This window comes from Somniosus microcephalus, chromosome 12, assembly GCF_052327205.1.
Source record: "Somniosus microcephalus isolate GS21.2 chromosome 12, FLI_Smic_1.0, whole genome shotgun sequence".
NCBI classification, from domain to species: domain Eukaryota; kingdom Metazoa; phylum Chordata; class Chondrichthyes; order Squaliformes; family Somniosidae; genus Somniosus; species Somniosus microcephalus.
The window spans coordinates 197,349,676-197,364,544 of record NC_140998.1 but is presented as its reverse complement, the minus strand read 5'-3'; the positions used below and the strand labels follow the sequence as shown (position 1 = coordinate 197,364,544).

The 14,869-nt window shown below is 49.9% G+C and overlaps 1 protein-coding gene across 1 annotated transcript in view; it reads right to left on the bottom strand.

Moving 5' to 3' along the window:
• LOC147109867 (glutamate receptor ionotropic, kainate 5-like) overlaps positions 1 to 14,869 on the bottom strand; it is a 612,408-nt gene that overhangs the window by 476,007 nt on the left and 121,532 nt on the right. The gene's annotated exons all lie outside the window — the stretch shown is intronic.

The following is a 14,869-nucleotide window of genomic DNA, read 5'->3' as shown; positions in this document are numbered from 1 at the left end:
AATGCACCACTCAGGCCTCCCTCGCTGACGGCCTGTCCTCACTCTAAAGCTACTCTTGTGCCTTCCTGCTTTCAGCTGGTGAGGAGGAGGTGGTCCCTGAAGCGCAGAGAGCCAGGCCCTTGGAGGAGGAGGACGTCGAGGACCAGGAGGAAGGCGGCACATCGGGGGAACCCTCCTCCGTGCCAGGGGATGGCAATGGAGGGGAGACGTCTGGCCTGCAGGAGAGCCAGGGGGAGGTGTTGGAGGGGAGGGCTGAAGCTGGTCCCAGTAGGGTGGACGCGCGCGGGAAGGGTCGGCCAGCATGGCGGCCTTCTCCCCGGAGGGAGAGTCTGCCCTCCAGTCCGGACACGGTCCTCGCCCAGGAGGTGCGCGTCCTCGATGAGATGTCGGCGGCGTCTGAGCGGCGCCACCAAGAGTTCATGGGGGTGGTCGAACAGATGCCTCACGCCATTGAGTCCCTGGCTCAGAGTGTGGTGGCTTTCGGGGAATCACAGGCCAGGGGGTTCGAACAACTCACGGCAGCGCATGACAGGGGTGTCCAGCAACTGGCCGCAGCGCACGACAGGGGTGTGCAGCAACTGGCGGCAGCACAGGACAGGGGTGGCAGCAACTCGCGGCAGCACAGGACGCGGGTGTGCAGCAACTGGCGGCAGCGCAGGACGCGACTCGCGAGATGAGTGGTGCTGTCCAGACACTTGCAGAGCTGATGCGGGCACATACCAGGGCAGTTCGGGCACTCACTTCTGCCACACTCGCTGTGGCACGGAGGCATCGCCATGGCACCCGCCGCCCTGCTGCAGCACAGCGGTCTGGCCTCCCCCAGATTGCTGCGCTTGCTACACTGCCAGCCCGGCCGAGTGCCAGTGTCTCTGGCGAGCAGCGCGCACCTGCCATCAGCCAGCTTGCCCCCAATGGTGCTGCCGACACTGCCACTCCCCCAGCCAAGGTGCGACGAGCTGCTGCTAAGACTGATGCTGCCCAGCCACAGCTGCAGCAGTCAGCAGGCGGCCCCTCCCGGGCCAGGCCTCGTCTAGGCCGACCCCCAAGGGCATCTGCCGACACGCTTTGTGGCCCTCATGAGCCTTCCCCCAGCCTCGCCACACCCGCAGGGCCCAGGCTGAGGCGGAGCAGCAGGTCGGCCAGGGGCCGGAGAAGCCTGTCTAAGGACTCGCCCTCTCGGAACACCCATTAGAGTGTGGTGAGAGCGGTTTCTTTTATATTGGGGGGCTTGTGTTGTGGGAGCCATTATTTTGTTAAGGCCGAGGATCAAGGCATTTTTTGTTTTCATGGGGGTGTCTCTGTTGTGGGGGGGGGGCTTATTTTTGTAAGGCCGCTGTTGAAGGCCTTTTGGATGGGCAAGTTTTGTTAGTCCTCCCCAGGTTTTGGGAGTGACAGATGTTTTTGACTGTTTTTTGGGGGTCTTGTCTGTTTTTCTGTTTCATGTGGGAAGGGCCCTGAGTTTGTGAAATAAAGCTTTTGATTTATTCAGCATGTCCAGGTGCCATGTTTGAAGTGGTTGTTGCGTTAACCGGCTGAGGGCTTGCGGAGCGGCTGCCTCAGGTGCGTTCATTGCCACAGGCCATTCCCTGACAGGGGGCCTAGAAGTGTCGATCAATAAGCCCCCGGCGGACGGCCCTTGGCCCTTGTCGCTCCCTCCTGGGCTGGTCCTCCTCCTCCTCCTCCTCCTCCTCCTCCTCCTCCTGCTCGTCCTCCTGAGGTGGTGGTGCAATGCCAGGTGGCAGTGCCTGAGTCCTGCGGATAGCCAGGTTCTGCAGCATGCAGCACACGACGACGAACTGGGAGACTCTATCCGGCGAATACTGAAGAGATCCTCCGGAACGATCCAGGCAGCGGAACCGTTGCTTGAGGACGCCTATCGTTTGCTCGATGATGTTCCTTGTGGCTTGATGGCTTTCGTTGTATGCCTCCTCCGCTGGGGTCCTGGGCGCGCGGAGCGGGGTCATGAGCCATGTACACAAAGGGTAGCCCTTGTCCCCGATAAGCCATCCCCTTGGTGGAGGCTGTGCCTCGAACATGTCAGCCACAGTAGTCTGGCGCAGGATAAATGCATCGTGGCTGCTTCCTGGGAAGCGGGCATTGACAGCTAGGATGCGCTGCCTATGGTCACACACCAGCTGTAAATTTAGGGAATGGTAGCCCTTCCGGTTGCGGTAATCCTCGGCATTGTGGATAGGTGCCCGCATAGCCACATGCGTGCAGTCAATGGCGCCCTGCACCATGGGGAAACCCGCGATCCTGCCAAATCCGACTGCACGCTGCTCCTGCCTCTCTAGGGTCATGGGGAAGGAGATGAATTGGTGTCTCCTCGCGTAAAGTGCATCGGTGACCTGCCGGATGCAGCGATGCGCGGCGAACTGGGAGATGTTCGCTATGTCCGCAGCAGCGGCTTGGAAGGAGCCGCTTGCATAAAAGTTCAGAGCCACCGTGACCTTCACTTCCACCGAGAGAGACGTCCTGCACATCAGCTGTGGACGCAGATCTGTGTGAAGCAGCTGGCAGATCTCTGCAACCACCTCCCTTCTGAAGCGCAGCCTCTTCACACAATGCGCCGCACTCATGGTGAGATAGGACACCTGCTGCCGGTATTGCGTGAGTGGGTAAGGCCTACGTTGCCGACGCCTGATGGCCCCTCTGCGTCTAGGCATGGCTGGCCCTCTCTCACAGCGTCTGCGAGCCCTTCGCACATAATGCTGCAACTGAGGGTTGGCCCCCCATACAGCCCCCATAATAAAGTTGAGAACAGATAAATCACAATGAATCAAATGTCAAAGCACTGGCCAGAAGCCAAAAATACCTCTCCTATGTTGTCCCAAATCAGTAACCTCTGTCCCTTGGTCTCTGTCCAGAAATCCAAAGCAGTGAAGTCATTGCAGCAAAATGGCTGGGCTTTATAGCTCAGTGTAAATGCCCTTTAATTTGCGCTCCCCAAGGCCCACAGGGCCTCTTTTGCGTTCCACCTCACAGTTCTTAGCAGCGCCACGCCCACATTGGGCGGGCGCCACTGAATTTCCGGTTTGGGGCGCACAAACAGCGTTGCGCGACGATATGACGTCATAAGCTGCGCGCGCACCTGAGCGGGCGCAAACACTTTGCGCCGGCGCTAAATGTCAACTGAATTTGGGCGTCGGCGCAGATCGGACTGCGTTCAGGCGCTAAGTGTCTAGCGCCGGAAATATAGCCCTTTTATGGCGTTAGCGGCTGGCGCAACCCACTGAATTTCTAGGCCACAGACTTAACACTGACCTCATTACAGCCTTGGTCCAAACATGGACAAAAGAGCTGAACGCAAGAGGTGAGGTGAGAGTGACTGCCCTTGACATCAAGGCAGCATTTGATCGAGTGTGGCATCAAGGAGCCCTAGCAAAACTGGCCAATGGGAATCAAGGGGAAAACTCTCCATTGGTTGGAATCATACCTAGCACAAAGGAAGTTGGCTGTGGTTGTTGGAGGTCATTCATCTCAATCACATGACATCACTGCAGGAGTTCCTCAGTGCAGTGTCCTAGGCCCAACCATCTTCAGCTGTTTCATCAATGACCTTCCCTCCATCATAAGGTCAGAAGTGGGGATGTTCGCTGATGATTGCACACTGTTCAGCACCATTTGAGAATCGTCAGATACTGACGCAGTCCGTGTCCATATGCAGCAAGACCTGAACAACATTCAGACTTGGGCTGACAAGTGGCAAGTAACATTCGCACCACACAAGTGCCAGGCAATGACCATCTCCAACAAGCGAGACTCTAACCATCTCCCCTTGACATTCAATGGCATTACCATCGCTGAATCCCCCACTATCAACATCCTGGGGGTTACCATTGATCAGAAACTGAACTGGACCAGCCACATAAATACTGTGGCTACAAGAGCAGGCCAGAGGCTGGGAATTCTGCGGCGAGTGTCTCACCTCCTGACTCCCCAAAGCCTTTCCACCATCTACAAGGCACAAGTCAGGAGTGTGATGGAATACTCTCCACTTGCCTGGATGAGTGCAGCTGCAACAACACTCAAGAAGCTCGACACCATTCAGGGTAAAGCAGCCCGCTTGATTGGCACTCCATCCACCACCTTCAACATTCACTCCCTCCACCACCGGCGCACTGTGGCTGCAGTGTGTACCATCTACAAGATGCACTGCAGCAACTCGCCAAAGCTCCTTCAACAGCACCTTCCAAACCCGTGACCTCTACCACTTAGAAGGACAAGGGCAGCAGATGCATGGGAACATCACCACCTACAAGTTCCCCTCCAAGCCACACACCATCCTGACTTGGACCTGTATTGCCGATCCTTCACTGTCGCTGGGCCAAAATCCTGGAACTCCCTTCCTAACAGCATTGTGGGTGTACCTACACCATATGGACTGCAGCGGTTCAAGAAGGCGTCTCATCACCATCTTCTCAAGGGCAGTTAGGGATGGGCACTAAATGCAGGCCTAGCCAGCGACGCCCACATCCCATCAATGAATAAAAAAAATGTTTTAAATACTGTGAGAAAGTAAATACACTGGGAACACTGGGAGAGTGTATATACACGGGGAACACATGGAGAGAGTAAATACACTGGGAACAGAGGGGGTGAGTAAATACACTGGGAACACTGGGAGAGAGTAAATACACTGGGAACACTGCGAGAAAGTAAATACACTGGGAACACTGGAGAGAGTAAATACACTGGGAACACTGTGAGAAAGTAAATACACTGGGAACACATGGACAGAGTAAATACACTGGGAACACTGGAGAGAGTAAATACACTGGGAACACTGCGAGAAAGTAAATACACTGGGAACACATGGACAGAGTAAATACACAGGGAACACATGGACAGAGTAAATACACTGGGAAAACATGGACAGAGTAAATACACTGGGAAAACATGCAGAGAGTAACTACACTGGGATCACATGGAGAGAGTAAATATACTGGGAGCACTTGGGGAGAGACTAACTACACTGGGAACACATGGAGAGGTTAAACACACTGGGAGCACATGGAGAGAGTAAATACACTGGGAACAAATGGAGAGAGTAAATACACTGGGAACACAGAAGAGAGTAAATATACTGGGAACACTGCGAGAAAGTAAATACACTGGGAACACTGGAGAGAGTAAATACACTGGGGACACTGGAGAGAGTAAATACACTGGGAACACTGTGAGAAAGTAAATACACTGGGAACATGGAGAGAGTAAATACACTGGGAACACTGGAGAGCGTAAATACACTGGGAACACTGCGAGTAAGTAAATACACTGGGAAAACTGGAGAGAGTAAATACATTGGGAACACTGGAGAGAGTAAATACGCTGGGAACACTGGAGAGAGTAAATACGCTGGGAACACTGCGAGAAAGTAAATACACTGGGAACACTGGGAGAATGTAAATACACTGGCAAAACATGGAAAGAGTTAATACACTGCGAACAGCAGGAGGGAGTGCATACACTGGGAACACGAGAGAGAGTAAATAAACTGGGAACACTGGGAGAGAGTAAATACACTGGGGACACTGGGAGAGAGTAAATATGCTGGGAACACAGGAGAGAGTAAATTCACTGGGAACACTGGAGATGGTACATACACTGGGAACACAGGAGAGAGTAATTACACTGGGAACACTGTGAGAAAGTAAATACACTGGGAACACTGGGAGAGTGTAAATACGCTGGGAACACATGGAGAGAGTAAATACACTGGGAATACTAGAGAGATTAAATACATTGGGAACACGGGAGAGTGTAAATACACTGGGAACACTGGAAAGAGTACACTGGGAACACTGCGAGAAAGTAAATACACTGGGAACACTGGGAGAATGTAAATACACTGGCAATACATGGAAAGAGTAAATACACTGCGAACAGCAGGAGGGAGTACATACACTGGGAACACGAGAGAGAGTAAAAAAACTGGGAACACTGGGAGAGAGAAAATACACTGGGGACACTGGGAGAAAGTAAATATGCTGGGAACACAGGGCGAGAGTAAATACACTGGCAACAGAGGGAGAGAATAAATACACTGGGAACACTGCGAGAAAGTAAATACACTGGGAACACTGGAGAGAGTAAATTCACTGGGAACACTGCAAGAAAGCGAATACGCTGGGAACACTGGAGAGAGTAAATCCACTGGGAACACTGGAGAGAGTAAATCCACTGGGAACACTGCAAGAAAATAGCACACTGGGAACACTGGAGAGAGTAAATACACTGGGAACACTGGACAGAGTAAATACACTGGGAATACTGGAGAGAGTAAACATACTGGGAACACTGGAGATGGTACATACACTGGGAACACAGGAGAGAGTAATTACACTGGGAACACTGTGAGAAAGTAAATACACTGGGAACACTGGGAGAGTGTAAATACGCTGGGAACACATGGAGAGAGTAAATACACTGGGAATACTAGAGAGATTAAATACATTGGGAACACGGGAGAGTGTAAATACACTGGGAACACTGGAAAGAGTACACTGGGAACACTGCGAGAAAGTAAATACACTGGGAACACTGGGAGAATGTAAATACACTGGCAATACATGGAAAGAGTAAATACACTGCGAACAGCAGGAGGGAGTACATACACTGGGAACACGAGAGAGAGTAAAAAAAACTGGGAACACTGGGAGAGAGAAAATACACTGGGGACACTGGGAGAAAGTAAATATGCTGGGAACACAGGGCGAGAGTAAATACACTGGCAACAGAGGGAGAGAATAAATACACTGGGAACACTGCGAGAAAGTAAATACACTGGGAACACTGGAGAGAGTAAATTCACTGGGAACACTGCAAGAAAGCGAATACGCTGGGAACACTGGAGAGAGTAAATACACTGGGAACACTGGAGAGAGTAAATCCACTGGGAACACTGCAAGAAAATAGCACACTGGGAACACTGGAGAGAGTAAATACACTGGGAACACTGGACAGAGTAAATACACTGGGAATACTGGAGAGAGTAAACATACTGGGAACACTGGAGAAAGTAAATACACTAGGAATACTGGACAGAGTAAATTCACTGGGAATACATGAGGAGAGTAAATACACTGGGAACACATGGAGAGAGTAAATACACTGGGATCAACAAGAGAGAGTAAATGCACTGGGAACACTGGAGAGAGTAAATACACTGCGAACACTGGAGAGAGTAAATACACTGGGAACACTGGAGAGAGTAAATACACTGGGAACACAGGGAGAGAGTAAATACACTGGGAACACAGGAGAGAGTAAATACACTGGGAACAACAAGAGAGAGTAAATGCACTGGGAACACTGGAAAGAGTAAATACACTGTGAACACTGGAGAGAGTAAATACACTGGGAACACAGGAGAGAGTAAATACACTGGGAACACTGGAGAGAGTAAATACACTGGGAACACTGCGAGAAAGTAAATACACTGGGAACACTGGAGAGAGTAAATACACTGGGAACACTGGAGAGAGTAAATACACTGGGAACACTGGAGAGAGTAAATACACTGGGAACACCGGAGAGAGTAAATACACTGGGAACACTGGGAGAATGTAAATACACTGGCAAAACATGGAAAGAGTAAATACACTGCGAACAGCAAGAGGGAGTACATACACTGGGAACACGAGAGTGAGTAAATAAACTGGGAACACTGGGGGAGAGTAAATATACTGGGGACACTGGAGAGAGGAAATACACTGGGAATACTGGAGAGAGTAAATTTACTGGGAACACTGGAGAGAATAAATATACTGGGAATACTGGACAGAGTAAATACACTGGGAATACATGAGGAGACTAAATACACTGGGAACACATGGAGAGAGTAAATACACTGGGAACACTGGAGAGAATAAGTACACTGGAAACACTGCAGGGAATAAATACACTGGGAACAACAAGAGAGAGTAAATACACTGGGAACAACAAGAGAGAGTAAATACACTGGGAACACTGGGAGAGAGTAAATATACTGGGAACACTGGGAGAGAGTAAATACACTGGGAGCAACAGCAGAGAGTAAATACAATGGGAGCAACTGAAGAAAATAAATACACTGGGAACGCTGGGAGAGAGTAAATTCACTGGGAACACTGCAAGAAAGCGAATACACTGGGAACACTGGAGAGAGTAAATACACTGGGAACACTGGAGAGAGTAAATCCACTGGGAACACTGCGAGAAAATAGCACACTGGGAACACTGGAGAGAGTAAATACACTGGGAACACTGGAGAAAGTAAATACACTAGGAATACTGGACAGAGTAAATTCACTGGGAATACATGAGGAGAGTAAATACACTGGGAACACATGGAGAGAGTAAACACACTGGGAACAACAAGAGAGAGTAAATGCACTGGGAACACTGGAGAGAGTAAATACACTGCGAACACTGGAGAGAGTAAATACACTGGGAACACATGGAGAGAGTAAATACACTGGGAACACTGGAGAGAGTAAATACACTGGGAACACATGGAGAGAATAAATACACTGGTAACAAGAGAGAGTAAATGCACTGGGAACACTGGAGAGAGTAAATGCACTGGGAACACAGGAGAGAGTAAATGCACTGGGAACACAGGAGAGAGTAAATACACTGGGAACACTGCGAGAAAGTAAATACACTGGGAACACTGGAGAGAGTAAATACACTGGGAATACTGGAGAGAGTAAATACACTGGGAACACTGGAGAGAGTAAATACACTGGGAACACCGGAGAGAGTAAGTACACTGGGAACACTGGGAGAATGTAAATACACTGGCAAAACATGGAAAGAGTAAATACACTGCGAACAGCAAGAGGGAGTACATACACTGGGAACACGAGAGTGAGTAAATAAACTGGGAACACTGGGGGAGAGTAAATATACTGGGGACACTGGGAGAGAGTAAATATGCTGGGAACACAGGGAGAGAGTAAATACACTGGGAACACTGGAGAGAGTAAATTCACTGGGAACACTGGAGAGGGTACATACACTGGGAACACTGGAGAGTGTAAATACACTGGGAACACTGGAGAGTGTAAATACACTGCGAATACTGGAAAGAGTAAATACACTGGGAACACTGCGAGAAAGTAAATAAACTGGGAACACTGGGAGAATGTAAATACACTGGAAATACATGGAAAGAGTAAATACACTGCAAACAGCAGGTGTAAGTACATACACTGGGAACACATGAGAGAGTAAATAAACTGGGAACACTGGGAGAGAGTAAATATGCTGGGAACACAGGGAGAGAGTAAATACACTGGGAACACTGGAGAGAGGAAATCCACTGGGAACACTGGAGAGAGGAAATACACTGGGAATACTGGAGAGAATAAATATACTGGGAATACTGGACAGAGTAAATACACTGGGAATACATGAGGAGACTAAATACACTGGGAACACATGGCGAGAGTAAATACACTGGGAACACTGGAGAGAATAAGTACACTGGAAACACTGGAGGGAATAAATACACTGGGAACAACAAGAGAGAGTAAATACACTGGGTGCAACAAGAGAGAGTAAATACACTGGGAACACTGGGAGAGAGTAAATATACTGGGAACACGGGGAGAGAGTAAATACAGTGGGAGCAACAGGAGAGTGTAAATACACTGGGAACACTGGGAGAGAGTAAATATACTGGGAACACTGGGAGAGAGTAAATACACTGGGAGCAACAGGAGAGAGTAAATACAATGGGAGCAACTGAAGAAAATAAATACACTGGGAACGCTGGGAGAGAGTAAATACACTGGAAGCTCAGGAGAGTGTAAATGTGCCTTTGTCAAATTTTATTTGATAACGCTCCTGGGAAGTGCCTTAGGACATTTTACTTTGTAAGTGCTGCTATATAAATGCAAATTGTTGTTGTTGTTTGGAAGATATGGATAGAGTAAATAGACTAGGAAAACCTGGAGAGAGTAAAAACACTGGGAACACAGGGGGGAATTTTAACATCAAAAAGTGAGTGGGTTTGGGTGCGGGTGGGTAGTAAAATGTGCTGATATTAACAGCGCATAGGGAAACCGGCTCCAACCCCGTCAACTTCCGCTCTTCACTCGAGCGCATTCCTCTGCGTGCAGGAGACCCTCTCGGGAGAGGAGGGTTACCAACTGAAAGTAGTTAAGAGGTTTTTTACCAGGGGTTTTCAACTTTCTCTGTGGGTCCACGGGTTTCCCGGGCCTCCTGAACCTTGCCACTGAAAGCAAGGCGCGAGCACAGCGGCAATTGAGGGGGCTGAACAAATGACAGGCAGAAAAATTGCATCAGTACTGAAACCTCACACGTCCTTCCGTGCCTAAGCGAAAGGCCTTTGCTCACAGCAGTTGTTCCGAGAGTTTGCTTTCAATACTTTGCATGGTGCTTTCTACAACTTTGGAGATGACTTTCACTGCATTGGAGGTCACTCTCACTACTTTGGAGGTGTTTGCGTCTGATCTGCACTTTACATTTGTCATTTATCAGATCAGCATGGGTGCCGCTTATGCAGTTTCACCTCAGGCCTCAGATGAGGACCGAGATCAGCTGCAGCAGGAGCAACAGCACCAGCAGGAGCAATAGCAGCCTTCTCCTCACAGACCTGCTGCTCCACCGGAGAAAGGGGATGAGCACAAGGGTGCAGCTGGCCGGAGGCTGACACCCCCAACAAAGGGTATAAAGGCAGAGGATCAGCTTCCTGGAGACGAGTGAACACCAGTGCCTCAGGAGGCGAAGGGCAGCACGGTGGCATAGTGGTTAGCACTGTTGCCTCACAGCGCCAGGGACCCGGGTTCGAATCTGGCCTCGGGTGACTGTCTGTGTGGAGTTTGCACATTCTCCCCGTGTTTGCGTGGGTTTTCTCCGGGTGCTCTGGTTTCCTCCCACAGTCCAAAGATGTGCGGGTTAGGTTGATTGGCTATGATAAATTGACCCTTAGTGTTAGGGGGATTAAATATGTGGGGTTACGGGGATAGGGTGGGATATGTGTTGGTGTAGGGGTTACGGGGATCGGGTGGGATATGTGTCGGTGCAGGCTCGATGGGCCGAAATGGCCTCTATCTGCACTGTGGGGTTTCTGTGTGTCTGTGTGTGTATCACGGCAGGTTGTGGCAGACATTTGCAGAGGCAGGCTGCTCACGTCCCTGCTCTGACTGTTCAGCTGCTCTTGGCCGACGTCCTCTGGGTTTTGGAGCCCCGTGAGGTGCCCCGCCAAAGACTGCTCCACCCGCACCTGTGCAGGGGCAGACTCGGCCACTGGGACACGAGGCAGCATGTGGGGCACTGACTGGGGGCGGGGGCGGCTACAAATGGGTGAGAAGTGGAAGTGCTTTGAGCAGAGTCCCCCACTTCTGTGTCCCCTTTCGCCATCATCCTGCAGTTGACTTGGTGAGTCCACACCTTGAGTATTGTGTGCAGTTTTGGTTGCCTTATCTGAGGAAGGATGTGATCTAAAAAGACTACTGAGCACTTGGTTTGAGTGTAAAACAAGGCTTTAATCAACTGTTTCAAAACCATGAGATTGCTAGTTACATCACTAGTTCCTGGTTACAGAAACATCCAGAGCAAGCTGGGCCCACGGCCGAGTATTTAAACTCCTTGGATGGCGCCACCAGCTGGCCGCCCAGTGTTACTTCATGAGTCATAAGATTCATGACAGGATGTTCTTGGTATGGAGGGAGTGCAGCAAAGATTCACCAGACTGATACCTGGGATGGCAGTCATGACGTATGAGGAGAGATTGGGTCGATTGGGCTTATATTCGCTGGAGTTTAGAAGAATGAGAGGGGACTGTAGTGTATGTACCTTTAAGGGGAGAACTACTTTTTACAGCTCCTGTATACTGTAATACCGGCAGTGACCACACCTGTATATAACCCTGAGTAGGGATCTGTAAAGTTAGTTTCAGAGTAACCCTCATCCAGTAAACACCTGTTGATTGTTCTCTGCAGTCTCTTGTCTAGTTATTGAAGGACCCACAACATCAAGATACACAGATTTAACATTGGCGACGAGAAAATTCGAACCTACCTGCAACTCTGCAGAGCGAAATTCCATCATTGCTGTGAATTCTGTTGTGGACGGCTCTTTGACGGGGAGATAGTGAAGAGAATACTGCTATTTCTTCAGAGAGTCCAGAGGCACGGGCGTCGACCGTCCAACGGAGACTCCAGCGAAACGGGCTGGCAACAGGTACGGCGTGGACCCTTCCCGCACAGCGGTGGCTAGAGCCGACCGACGACACGGAAAAAGGCCGAGCGGCGTCGACGCTGAGAGGAGAGAGGGTAGAGCGCACAGGGCGCAGCCGGTGTTCAGGACCGAGCGGCGTTGACGGGAAAAGAGAGAGGGTAGAGCGCACAGGGCGCAGCCGCTGTTCAGCACTGAGCGGCGTCAACGAGAGAGAGAGGTGCGCAGGAAAACGCGCAGAGTGCAGCCGGTGTTCAGGGGGCGAGCAGCGTCAGCGGGGAAGAAAGGAAAGCACGGGAGACGCCATTTTGAGCCGCAGCGGAGAAGAAGGGAGAGCGCGGGAGACGCCATTTTGAGCCGCAGCGGAGAAGAAGGGAGAGCGCGGGAGATGCCATTTTGAGCCAGTCTAACCACACCCAGGGATGTCAAAGAGTGGCAGTGTCACAGCGTTCGACAATGAAGTCGAAGATTGGACGACATATGTCGAACGCATAGAAGTGTACTGCAAGGCGAATGAAGTGCCAGATGACAGGAAAGATCTGGTATTGTTGAATTCAATGGGTGCAAAAATGTATGGCTTACTGCGAAACCTAGTAACCCCAGAGAAGCCAGTGGAAAAGGATTTTGAAAACATAGTGTCAATCCTACAGGACCACTTAGACCCCACACCGCTGCTGATAGTGGAAAGATTTAAGTTTCACAAAAGGAACCAGCATAAAGATGAAAGTAATGCTGAGTTTTTAACAGAACTGCACAAGCTATCAAAACACTGCCAGTTTGGAACGGGACTAGCAGATACTTTAAGGGACAAGTTTGTGTGTGGGCTTCAAAGTGAAGGAACCCAGAAACGGCTTCTATCAAAAAAGGATCTTACGCTGGACAAGGCTTTCAGCATGGCAGTATCACACGAAGCAGCAGCACGGGGCGCGGCAGAGATACAACGGAGACCGCAAGAATATGGCACAAATGAAATGTCAAACGGAACAGTGAAGTGCTATCGCTGCGGCAGAACAACACACAACCATAATGATTGCTGGTTCAAGGACCAAGTGTGCAGACAGTGTGGAAAAGTAGGACACATAGCAAGAGTCTGCAGGTTGGAAAAGAAAACCAGCAGCAAGAAATCCCCACAGGAGAAGTACAAGAAGGTACATAAGGTGACGGAGAGTAGTGCAGACGAACAGAAAAGTGATACAGACTCTGGAAGCAAGGAGCTGGGTTGTCTGAAACTACATAATGTGATCAAAACGGAGGATCACCAAACTATCTGGGTCACGCTCAAGATAGCCGGAGTCCAAGTGAAAATGGAATTGGACACAGGATCAGCCCTAACAGTCATAAACCGAAGGGACTACAAGCAGCTATTCCCATATATACCCTTGAGAGATACAGAGATTCAGAGATTATCTTGAAGATGTACACGGGGCAAAAAGTCTACCCCAAAGGAAAAATAAGGGTGAACGTTATATATAACGGCAAGGAAACAACAAAAATTGACCTATATGTATTGCCAGATGGAGGACCACCACTACTAGGACGTGAATCGATCCGGAAGATACAGCTAGATTGGCATTCCATACCAGCACTGACTGTAGATGCCAAAAAGGATGACGACGTCACACCTGGACGACTGTCAAAAATGCTAACTGACGCACAAGAAGTGTTCCAGCAGGGACTCGGAACACTAAAAGGCATAACAGCGACGATCAAAATAGAGGAAAATGCAAGCCCAAAGTTTTTTAAGGCCAGACCGGTACCTTATGCGATCCGCCCAGCTGTCGAAGCAGAGCTGGAAGGTTTGGAACGTTCAGGACTACTGTCCAAAGTGGACTGGAGCGAGTGGGCTACACCCATCATTCCTGTAATGAAGAGGTCATTGAGTAATACACCTGGGGAACCAAAGAAGGTTCGCATCTGTGGGGACTTCAAGGTGACAGTGAACCCAGTCCTTCACACTGTACAATATCCGCTTCCGCGGATTGAAGATATTTTCGCCTCGCTATCTGGAGGGAAATGCTTCACTAAGATTGATCTGGCCCAGGCGTACCTGCAAATGGAGGTAGAAGAAGCCTCGAAACAGTACCTCACGATCAACACTCATAAAGGTCTCTACCAATACAACCGGCTGGTGTTCGGGGTAGCATCAGCTCTGGCTATTTGGCAAAGGGCAATGGATCAAGCCCTGCAAGGGATTCCAGGGACCCAGTGTTATTTGGACGACATCCTGGTCACGGGCGAAAATGACAGTGATCACCTCGCCAACCTGGAGCAGGTGCTCACTAGATTGAAGGAATATGGGCTCTGAGCTAATCGCCACAAATGCAAGTTTTTCCAGAAGCAGATCTTGTATTGTGGCCACGTTATTGATGAAGAGGGGTTACATAAGTCCCCTGAAAAGATTGAGGCAGTAGTCAAGGCTCCAGCACCGGAAAATGTGTCACAACTGAGGTCCTTCCTCGGGTTGGTGAACTACTACCATAAGTTCTTGCCGAATTTGTCTACAGTACTACACCCACTGAACACCCTACTGCAAACGGGGGTACCATGGAAGTGGAATGACAAATGTAAACGAGCTTTCCAGAAGTGCAAAGAATTGATCACATCAAAAGAGGTGCTGGCTCATTTCAACCCAGCACTATCAATTCGGTTGGCGTGTGATGCATCACCCTATGGCATTGGA